The sequence below is a fragment of the Myxine glutinosa genome, chromosome 1 (genome assembly GCF_964187855.1).
Source record: "Myxine glutinosa chromosome 1, kmMyxGlut1.1, whole genome shotgun sequence".
Classification (NCBI taxonomy): domain Eukaryota; kingdom Metazoa; phylum Chordata; class Myxini; order Myxiniformes; family Myxinidae; genus Myxine; species Myxine glutinosa.
In genome coordinates, this window is record NC_136261.1 from 173,549,902 (window position 1) to 173,562,026 (window position 12,125).

Consider the following 12,125-nt stretch of genomic DNA (forward strand, 5'->3'; position numbering starts at 1 on the left):
GTGCCTTTCCAAATCATGTCCAATCAATTGAATTTACCACAGGTGGACTCCAATCAAGGTGTAGAAACATCTCCAATATCAAGAGAAATGGGAGGCACCTGAGCTAAATTTCAAGTGTCATAGCAAAGGGTCTGAATACTTATGTCAATGTGATATTTCAGTTTTTTCTTTTTAATAAATTTGCAAAACTTTCTAAAATCCTGTTTTCTCTTTGTCATTATTGGGTATTGAGTGTAGATTGATGAGGGAAAAAATGAATTTAAACGATTTCAGCATAAGGCTGCAACATAACAAAATGTGAAAAAAGTGAAGGGGTCTGAATACTTTCTGAATGCACTGTATATCACTCTCATATAAAAGGTTAATGAATGACAACTCATTTGTTGTTGACCTGTCTAGTGGTAACAGGTTTGCATAATTGTTGTAGGAAGAGGATAGTTTTGAGGCCTCTTCTCGTTCTCACAGTACAAATGAAGGAGTGGAATCTAATTAGCTGAGGTGGAGGTGGTGGCCTGACACCCTTAACAGTCATATATTACAAAAGGATCCTTTCCTCCTCTACTGTGTATAATCCCTCCCTCATTCACAATTACAGAAGGAAGTATATCGAATGTTAACAGGCTCATTTTAATAGGATAGTTGAGGAAATGAACAAGGACGATATGGTAATAGAGAATGGGAGGATGGGTTAAATCCATATGGTGATGGAGTCATTTTTGATCCTCGTTACCCCTCCAGGTACGAATGTCAGTCACCTGGAAGACTAAATTATTTATCTGGGTTGTTCTTAATGAATGCTAATTGGATAGGTCTGTCATTGCTTTGACCCTTTACAATGGGGACACCATGTATATCTATATCTATCCATCCTTCTCCCTCTCTTTCTTCATCAGCTGATTTTGTATTCGTGATGAATCCTTTTGGAGAATCTTTAAGATTTGGGACAAATTACATTTTGAGGTTTTATTCCATCTGTTCATCGTCCTATTAATTAATCAAACCAATTTGATGGGAATGATGAAGTGATTGATGATATTTTGTTTCAGCAAATGGATGTCTTCTCTGCCTCGTACTCTTCATATCAGAAGGTGGCAATGTACGGACTGGTTGTGCGCTTTGCAGTTTTAGAAAATTTTATCTTTTTGACGATGCCTCAAGGCAGAAACTTTTGGTTTAAAAAGTACCTTGTGCACGTACCCTTACATTCTGTCTCTCAAAGAGCCAAAGGTGATGTCAGATGTCCTGCACTTCAACACTACTAGAATTTTTCATTTATTCATCTTGGATAAGGCTAAACCCACCCTCGCAGCGCTTTTGCCCTCCTGGCATTTCCCACCATTAGGTTGATGAAAGAACCTGTCCAAAAGTGAAAAGGCCAAGCTCAATATCACAGGAAAACATTCAAAAACATTAACCCTCCGCAAACCGAAGAAATGGCATTTGGCCTTGGCACAAAATTCAAGAAATAAATAGGACCTACACCCGATAACACAAATTACTGTATTCAAAATAATTAATTCACATTTGTTGTGTCAATACAATGGGTTTCCATGGCACATATAGCAGAAGTTAACTGCTGAGAGTATGAAGCTAGATACCATTAATCTATTTCAATGTTTATCGATTTTAAAAGGACACTGGAGATGGAAGCCCAGGGTAAAAAAAATCAAAATGAAAGGAAACATTTTATTCTTGCGCTGGTTCAAAGAACTAAATTGAAGCAGTATTATAATTTTCCTGTATCTTTGTATTAATTTGAAGCAAGCTTCACTTAATAATTGTAAATTTCCCCTCGGTGTGGATTAATTTGAATCGATTTAATGCAATGTATTGTAATTTATTGAGATGAGGTTCAATTTTTTCAATTTTTGGCCAAGGTTCAGTTTTTGGTCCTGTTGAAAAACTTTGGTTTTTGTTCTTTGGTTTTTGGTCCTATATGTTTGGATTAATGTGAAGCAAATTTTGCTGAACATTTTTTTTCTCTCCAAAGAATGTTTCTGTGTTTCAGGGTGGGACAGACAGAAAGACAGATGGCATTAGCCTATTATATACAGTGCCTTCAGAAAGTAGACACACCCCTTGACTTTTTTTTACATTTTGTTGTGTTACAGCCTGAATTAAAAATGTATTAAATTGAGATTTTTTTTTTGTCACAGATCTACACATAATACTCCATAATACCCCATAATGTCAAAGTGGATTTGTTTTTCATAAATTTTCACAGATTAATTAAAAATGAAAAGCTGAAATATATTGAGCCAATGAGTATTCAACCCCTTTGCTATGACACTCCAAATTGTGCTCAGGTGCATCCAATTTCCTTTGATCATCCTTGAGATGTCTTTATAGTCAGGGCCCTTAGGAATATTTTGGTTCAAATTCTTCCAAAAGCATCAAATTTAGCGCAGATGTTGCCCATGCCATACTCTTTCGATTTTTGACGGGCGCCAAGGGCGGTATGATCCGGGGACCATACCGGTCCATCCCGCCATGTCACCTGACCTATGACGTCATAATTAGGATATGCATCCAATCACATGGCATACTATAAGTGGTCAAAGTTCAAAATGAATCGATCGAAAAATGAAGGCAGGGATCCATTTTTAAGGTTTTCATAAAATCCAATATGGCCGCCAGGTCACATGACCTATGACGTCATATTTATGATATGTATACAATCATGTGTCCATGAACCCGGATCATGATCGCACAAAAATTAAACACAAGGATATGGCATACAGTTCATAAAACATCAAAATCCGTACCTTTGTAATTAGACTGATGAACTGCATATGCCTGAAAATTAGGAAATAGACATGTAAATATTTCCTCTAATTGTCAAAAATAAGGTCAGAGTTCGATTACCCAACCCAGAAACAAAATAGTGAACCTCGCGTAAATCTTGACAAAAAACTAAAAAACCGACATGTTTGACTCAAAAATGACCTTTAAGATGACCTTGAGGGTTGACCTTGACCTCGAATCATCAAAATAACATCATAATTGGATTCCTCGACCTCAAAAACCCCTGAAAAGTGGTATCATACATGATTCCAACCCTTTTGGTTATTTAACTGATTTTCCTCTAATCCGGGTGGCGGCCATTTAGTATTTCGCCAATATGGGGCCCCTGGGGGGGGGGGGCGCCCGTCTTGACGCCCGTCAAAAATCGAAAGAGTATGGCATGGGCAACATCTGGGCCAAATTTGGTGCTTTTGGAAGAATTTGAACCAAATGACCCCAAAATATCCCTAAGGGCCCTGACTATTACAACTTGATTGGAGTCCATCTGTGGCCAATTTAATTGATTGGACATGATTAGAAAGAAACATACCTATTGGCACTTAAGGTCCCACAGTTCATATTGTATGTCCGAGCAGAAACTCTCCCATGAAGTTCAAGGAACTGTCTGTAGAACTCCGAGATAGAATTGTGAGGAGGCATAGATCTGTTTGAGCATATTAAATAATTTATAGAGTGTTGAAAGTTCCCAAGAGCACAGTGAGCTCCATCATTAGGAAATGGAAAAAATATGGAACTACCCAGGCTCTTCCTAGAGGTGGCCGTCCGACTAAACTGAGGAACCGGACAAGAATGACCTTGGTCAGGGAGGTGACCAAGAACGCACTCTGACAGAACTCCAGATTCCCTTGTATGAGATGGAAGAACCTGCCGGAAGCACAGCAGTCTCTGCAGAACTTCACATATATAGGCTTTATGGGAGAGTGGCTAGCCGGAAGCCACTCCTGAGAAAAAGGCACATGACAGCACACCTGGAGTTTGCTAAAAGTCATGTGAAAGACTCTGAGAGCATGAGGCTAAACTTCTGTGGTCTGATGAGACAAAAATATAATTATTTGGCCTGAATGCAAAGCATTATGTCTGACGGAAACCGAGCACAGCTTATTACCCATCTAACACCATCCCTACCATGAAGCATAGTGGTGGCAGCATTATGCTATGGGGATGCTTTTCAGCGGCAGGGACTGGGAGACTTGCAAGGATAGAGGGAACAATGAATGGAGCCAAATACAGGCAAATCCTTGAGGAGAACCTGCTGTAGGATGCAAAAGACCTTACATTGCAGCGAAGATTTACGTTACAACAGGAAAATGACCCCAAGCATACAGCCAATGCAACACTGGAACGTGAAAGTCTTTGAGTGGCCCAGCCAAAGCCTAGCCTTGAATCCTAGTGAGAATCTGTGGAAAGAGGCTTGGAAAGAGGACCCAGGCTTGTTTTAACTGAGGATAATGACCTGATTGAACTTGAGTTGCTGTATTGTCATGATTTGCACCAATCATAATACATTCATTCAATGATACATTCATGATATAATTCATAATATTAAATTCATATTCATTCATATTCATATTCATTCATATTCATTATCTATCTATAATTCCAGTAATCTCTGTGTGTTTGTTTGTTTGTACGTTTGTTTGTTTGTCTGTGACCGCTGTTTCTCGACAACCACGGGTCCGATATACTTGAAACTTGCCAGGTATATTGCTGGGGACCCGAGGATGTGCCTTTTCAAGGTTTCATATTAATCGGAGAAGTAGTTACCGAGCTATGTCCAAAAAACGATTCAACCAATCGGAGAGCAGCGAGCTATCGCGTGTGCCGAACGTGGCGAACACACTCTGCCTCGGATGGCACATTTGAGAGCGTATTCATTTATTTCACGTTTGCAAACTATGTTGGCGCTATGTTGGCGTTAAACTATGTTTTAAAACTAATAATAAAACTAATAAAAACTAATTTGCGATTCATCGTAACTGCGATATACGACCTTCCGGAGCTCCTGTGAGAGCGTGCGCCATTACGGATAGTACGGGTACGTGCATGCCATATGTTGGCGTTAAACTATGTTTTAAAACTAATTAAACGGACAAATTTCATGTCATGTTTCATGTAAATAGAGGGGGGGGGGGGGGATTGTCACTGTACTCGCAAGCCGTTCGCCGTTCGCTTTGGCGTTGCGAATGGACCAAAACATTTCATGGACCAAACCATTTCATGTAAAGCGTTCGCCGTTCGCTTTGGCGTTGCGAATGGACCAAAACATTTGATGGACCAAACCATTTCATATAAATAGAGGGGGGGATATAATTTTAGATATAGATATAGTACGGGCATGCCCTAGTTGATTCAATTCATAATACATTCATAATTCATTCATTCATTCATAATACAAACATTTATTTTGTACAAATATATTTGTAATATTGGTGATATTATTTATTTTTCATTTATCTTTATTAAATATATTTATTTAGATTTTATTTATTTGTCTTTAATTGTTTTTTGGGTCTTTTGGGTCCTCTGGGTCTTTAGGGTCCTCTGGGTCTTTGGGATATTCAATGTTTTCTGGGTCATTGGGGTATTTTGGGTCCTCGAGGTATTTTGTTTTTTTTTGAGGTTGTCAGGGTCAATTGGGATATATTGCGTTTTTAGGAGTCTTGGTGGTCTTAATGGTCTTGGGAGACTTAAAGGGTCTTTGAAGCTCTCAGGAGTCCAAAGGGTCAAAAGGTATATTCCAACAGTAAGGAATTAATAGATAGGATACAACCGACGTTCAAACACTACCTAATTAGTATGTCACTGTGTGTTCCACAATGAGCATGGAGAAAAGAAAGAAAACCAGAGAATTGTCTGAGGACGTCAGACACAAGATTGTAGCCAAGCATGGACAATCTCAAGGCTACAAGTCCATCACAGCTACAAAACTGCCAAAATAGATTCAATCTGACCTCCAGGCACAAGGTATGACAGTTTCAACTCGCACCATCCGTCGCCAACTCATTGAAAGGGGGTTCTGTGTTAGGAGACCCAGGATGACCCCATTGCGGAGAGAGAGAGACATAAGAAAGACCGACTGGTGTTTTCCAAAACACACCTGAACAAGCCAAAATCCTTCTGGGAGAATGTCCTGTGGATAGAAGAGACCAAATTAGAGCTTTTTGGTAAAGCACATCATCTCCATGTTTGCAGAAAACAAAATGAAGCCTTCAAAGAAAAGAACACCTTCCCCACAGTCAAACAAGGAGGAGGTTCAGTGATGTTTTGTGGTTGCTGTGCTGCCTCTGGCACTGGTTGCCTTGAGTGTGTGCATGGCATCATGAAATCAGGAGTTTACCAAGGCATTTTGGAGCGCAATGTTCAACCCAGTGTAAGAAAGCTGGGTCTCCGTCGAAGGTCATGGGTGTTGCAGCAGGACAATGACCCCAAACTCACTTCAAAAAGCACCCAGGAATGGTTCAAGACAAAACGCTTGACTGTTCTGAAGTGGCCAGCAATGATTGCAGATCTAAATCCCATTGAACACCTGTGGGGAGATCTTAAAACAGCAGTTGGGAGAAGGCACCCTTCAAATCTGGGAGAACTGGAGCAGTTTGCACAAGAAGAGTGGGCCAAATTGCCAGTAGAGAGGTGTAGGAAGCTCATTCATGGCTATAGAAAGTGCTTGACTGCAGTTATTTTGTCCAAAGGCTGTGTGTGCTACCAAATATTAACTCAAGGGTGTCAATAATTTTGTCAATGCCATTTCTTTTTATTTTCTGATTTAAAAGGATATATTAAGTTCTGAATCAAAAACAAAGGTTCTGTAATAGTGAAATGGCATTGAAATTATAGTGAAATTATAGTGAAATAAAGAATTGTGGAGACCAAATACTTGTCAATTTCAACTTATTTTTAGAGAAAATTGTGAGTTATTTGAAAAAAGTACTGGGGTGCCAATATTTTAGCCACGACTGTAGTCACAAGGCTTCACAGGCAGGCCGTGTTTTTTTGTGTTTATATTCATAGATTCTCTAGTGATCGATGGATGGTATCTCTTAACTTTTCCACTCATTTTTATTCATTCTCAAAAATGTTGGTGGTGCAGAATATTTTAAAATATAATTATTTATTTATTTTTACTCACTAAAAGAAGAATAAAATGATGATAGCACATATTAGGATGAGGAAGGGATTGGTTCCAGGGGTTGTGAGTCTTCCCTGCTTCCCCTTTTCAGAAACTTTCAATATTAAAATACTTTCAATTAACAATTATTTATTCAAGGTGAAAATTGTTTTAAGTTATTTAATCAGGGATATTATTGCTGGAGACATCCAATTATTGCTGCTTACATGTAGTTCTGGCCAAGTATTTTGATAATTTAGAAGACATCAAACCCAACCCCTTCACCTCTAATCTTTTTCAAAGCAATGACCTCCCCTCATCCACCTATCTTTGCCATTAAGGCCCATACATTGCCTTTCCGTTCCCTCGGATTACTTATATTTCCCACAATTCCCTTCTTTACCCCTCCATTGACACTCTGTGATCTCTTGTTTCTCTTAGTACTGTATGTCTCTAAGCTGGCTGTCACCATACAAATGAAGAGATTGAATTGAGACTAGTTTATTCAATATGTTTCGAGTCAGCAATGAACCAACCGTACACCGCTTCAATCCAGTAACTTTGCAGTGACGACAAAGGTTATTGCAGTGTTACGATTATATTTACTATATTATTATTATTACTTGCAAAATCGAAGATTTTTCAAGTATATTGGTCGGTTGCATTTGTTTGTCTGTTTGTTTGTCTGTTTGTTACTTGCAAAATCGAAGATTTTTCAAGTATATTGGTCGGTTGCGTTTGTGGTTCTGTCTGTCTGTCTGTTTGTTTGTCTGTTTGTTACATGCAAAATCGAAGATTTTTCAAGTATATTGGTCGGTTGCGTTTGTGGTTCTGTCTGTCTGTTCCTCAATTTTCATAGAGTTGACTTGAAAATTGAACAGCATTTGCACATTGAGTCACTACATAGGGAAACAAACTATATTTGGAGGTCAAAAGGGCAAAGGTCAACTCAAGGTCAACCTTCCAAAATTATCATTTTTCATCTGAAAAATCGTCAATTTTCTTCCTATTGATCCGAGCTTTGATCAAGATTGTCAATTTTAATCTTGATGAAATGGACAATTTGCTGTATCAATGGAATTTTTTTTTCTTGGGGAGGGGGGGGGGGGGGGGGGGGTGCGTATTTTGCAAGTATCATGCTCCGCATGACATCTTCTTGTTTGTCTGTTTGTCACTCGCCTACAGGTCACAATTCTAAACCGATCGTCACGAAACTTCACCAAGTTGTCTAGGTCGTCCCAATTGAGAAGCCTCTTGATTTTGAGGTCAAAGGTCATCTGGAGGTCAAATTTCTAAAATCGCCATTTTAAATCCGATTGACTTGAAAATTGAATAGCATTTGTATATTGAGTCAATAAATTGGGAAATGAACTTTTTGAGGTCAAAAGGTCAAAGGTCAACTCACGGTCAAATTTTAAAAGTCATCAATTTTCATCTACAAAGCCATCAATTCTCAACCAATTGACTTGAAAATTGAACAGCATTTGCATATCGAGTCACTAAATTGGGAAACATGCTATTTTTGAGGTCAATCGGTCAAAGGTAAACTCAAGGAAAAACTTCCAAAATCATCAATTTTCATCTGAAAACCCATCTATTTTCATCCGATTGACTTGGAAATTGAACAGCATTTGCACACTGTCACTAAATAGGAAAACCAACTATTTTTGAGGTCAAAAGGTCAAAGGTCAACTCTAGGTTAAACTTCCAAAATCATCAATTTTCATCTGAAAACCCATCTATTTTCATTCGATTGACTTGAAAATAGAACAGCATTTGTGTATTGCCTCACTGAATTGGGAAACCACCTATTTATGAGGCCAAAAGGTCAAAGGTCAACTCAAGGTCAAACTTCTAAAATCAATTTTCATCTGAAAAATCGTCACTTTTCATCCTGTTGACCTGAGCTTTGATCAAGATCGTAAATTTTAATCTTCATGAAATGGACAATTTGCTGTATCAATGGAAAACTTTGGGGGGGGGGGGGGGGATTTTGCAAGTATCGTGCTACGCATGACGTCTTCTTGTTATTATTATTAATGTTATTATTATTATTATTAATAGGTACACCATATCCCTGCGACTAAAGGGTAAGAGGCGACTAAAGGGTTGGCGTCAGGAAGGGCATCCGCCCATGAAAAATATTGCCTCAAAAAGGGAACCATGATGATCGTCATGGGGCCCGCAAGGCTAACCCCTGCTCTAGCAGGGAAAATGACCTGAAAAAGGGAATTTTATATATATTTTTTATTACTATTATTATTACGAAAACGATACTACTGTATTAAGAATCCTGGACGAATTTGTCCAAAGTGGCCTGAAGGTGAGGAATGAAGGCATGAAGCCTAAGGCCTATACGTACTGTGTCTTTGGAAGACCCACCAACCTCGTTGGCCTATGATTTCGATATTTGATGGTCATTTTAACAATCGGTTTGTTTGTTTCACACTGAATGAAAAACATAACGGTAGAGCTTTGACAGGTTCGACGTTTGACATGCTTTGTGATACATGACAGGTTCGACGATATGTTCGGCCTCAACGGCATAGGAATAAAAATGGCGGTGTGTGGATTCAGCCGTCATACATCGTAATGACATCACAGACGTAATCACATCACATCATCGCTGTCATGTGACCAGATCCTCAGGTCTGAATGGTGTACGTTTGTAAGGGACATACCATATACATGCATACATACGGACAGACAAACACTGTCCTGGACTGTTTTGCTGAAGAAGTTTCTTCGGTTGGGTTTACAATCCTGGTTGGCTCACCAATCTGACACAGGAACTCAGGGCAGAAATTTGTATTTTGGCCAGTATTCTCACGATATAGTTGGCCTACTCTTCGCGAAGGACACCTTGGGATCTTTAACATCCACAAACTTATACCGACAAAAGGGACGTCAGGTTTAACATCCATCGGAGGAATGGCACGCACATTGATGACTCACCCTACACCAGGATGGCTCTTTATAGATGAGTCAATATTCGAACCCAGGCTAGACAGTTTAGAGGTGAGTATGCGTACCCCTAAGCCATCCTGCCAGCCCAAAAGAGAAAATACGTCGGTGGAACAAAAGTCCACAGTAAAATCCAGCATTGATTTAGAGGTAAGGAGAGGAGGTTTGGATGACAAGAAGATCAACTGCTCGCCACTTATCTCCCATGGTTCCCATCTCCCACCCCTGACCCTCTTATTAGTCAGGAATAAACATAAAGAAAGAAAGGCCGGACCTGCATCTTTACTGTAAACAAAATATAATCGGCCTGTTCTTGTCTCCTACATTATCCACCAAGTTTTGTCATAACTCCTCCACAACTTTTTGAAATATTGTGGTATACGTTTTTGCTGAAGAAGCAAATGTATATCGTTTTTTTGTCCTATCTCTCAATGGTGAAGAATAAATTTAAATGAATTCTACTATCTGGAGGTGGATCTTCACCAAAATCGAATCAATTTGTCCTTGTTACACACCCAACCTCAGTAATGATGGACAACGAGCTAAGATTGTGGTGTGTTGCCAAATTACCAGCCCATAGGTGAGAGAAGTACTCCATTGAGCTACGGATAAAGGCTTTGTAGACTTTGAGAAGTTTAGATTTACCAAGGAAGGTTGGAATGGACTATGCCCAGTTTGTAGCTAGTTTTGGATGCAAGCTTTGATATCTGGTCTGCCTTACAGAGATCATGGCTGATTGCGAGGTCAAGATGTTTGAGAGACTGTAATTACAGAGACTGTAATCCAGCGTTATTTTTTAAAATAGAAATAGATAGATAAGTTTATTTGACAATCTGTCTATGGAGACCAGCTGGGATTACAAGATTTGCCTCTATCGAAAGAAATGTTTCAAGTGTAAAACCACAAAAAGGGATATTTGTACTTACTGTGACTATGCCCTTTGACATTTTGACCCCAACTAGCAAGTTTCCTGTGCCCGCAAGGGATTATAAATGGAGTAGGGATGGAGGTGGCAAAAGTGCAAATGGCGTCTTCTGCCATTGAGCCGTCAAGCTGGGAGCAACAATTCACATTTATTGACACATCTGATGCAATTTAAATGCTCTAATGGCGGCGAGGTGCTCCATTTGAAACTGTTTTTTCGATATATGTAGCTTTTTGATGCCAAGCGTCGGTCAGTAATAAAAATTTGTATTGGTGTGAAAGCCAGTGACCAATGCAAATTAATAGTAGATTATTAATTAGTGTTCCCATATTCTCATCATAAAAATTTGTTGAATATTGGATGAAAAAAGTTGACAAAGTAAAACAAAAATGGCTTGGACACACACACACACACACACACACACACACACACACACACACACACTCACACACACACATATACACACACACACAGACACACACACACATATATACGCACACACCTATATACACACATACAGGCACACACACACACACACACACACACACACACACACACACACACACACACATATATATATATATATATATATATATATATATATATAATATATATATATATACACACACACACACACACACACACACACACACACACACACACACACACATATATATATATATATATATATATATATATATATATATATATATATATATATATATATATATATATATATATATATATACACACACACACAAACACACACACACACACACACACACATATATACAGACTTGGCATTTAATATGGAATATTTTTTTTTTCTTGACTTGGGTTTACTTTCTGAACTCAGAATATAAATATGGTGAGTTTATTTTACCCTTTGGTGATGTCTTTGTTGAAAGAACCATGTCACTGATTGTCTTTCGCAGCAAGAAGTCAATAACAGGATTATATCACAGGTGGCGTGACAAAATGTAAGGACAGGAACATTTGACGATTGGCTTCACAATCGGGTATATAAGGGTTGTTGCGTTCTGTATTAGTGGAAAACAACTGCTGCACGTCTACAAAAGTTATTGCCGCTTCCTCTGGAGATGGTCCGTCAACTTGACAATGCTGTTTGTCATGGAGTGGTGGCTTTACGAAATTCTGGCATGAAACAGCGTGCTATTGCTTGGCGGTATGGCATCATTCAAGGTCAGGTGTCAAAGATCCTGAAACGAAATGCTCAGAGGGGTGTCCCTACTCCAATACCGAGGCCAGGACGTCCACGCAGAACCACAAGGAGAGATGATCGCCAGCTGCACCGGTTAGTCTGCA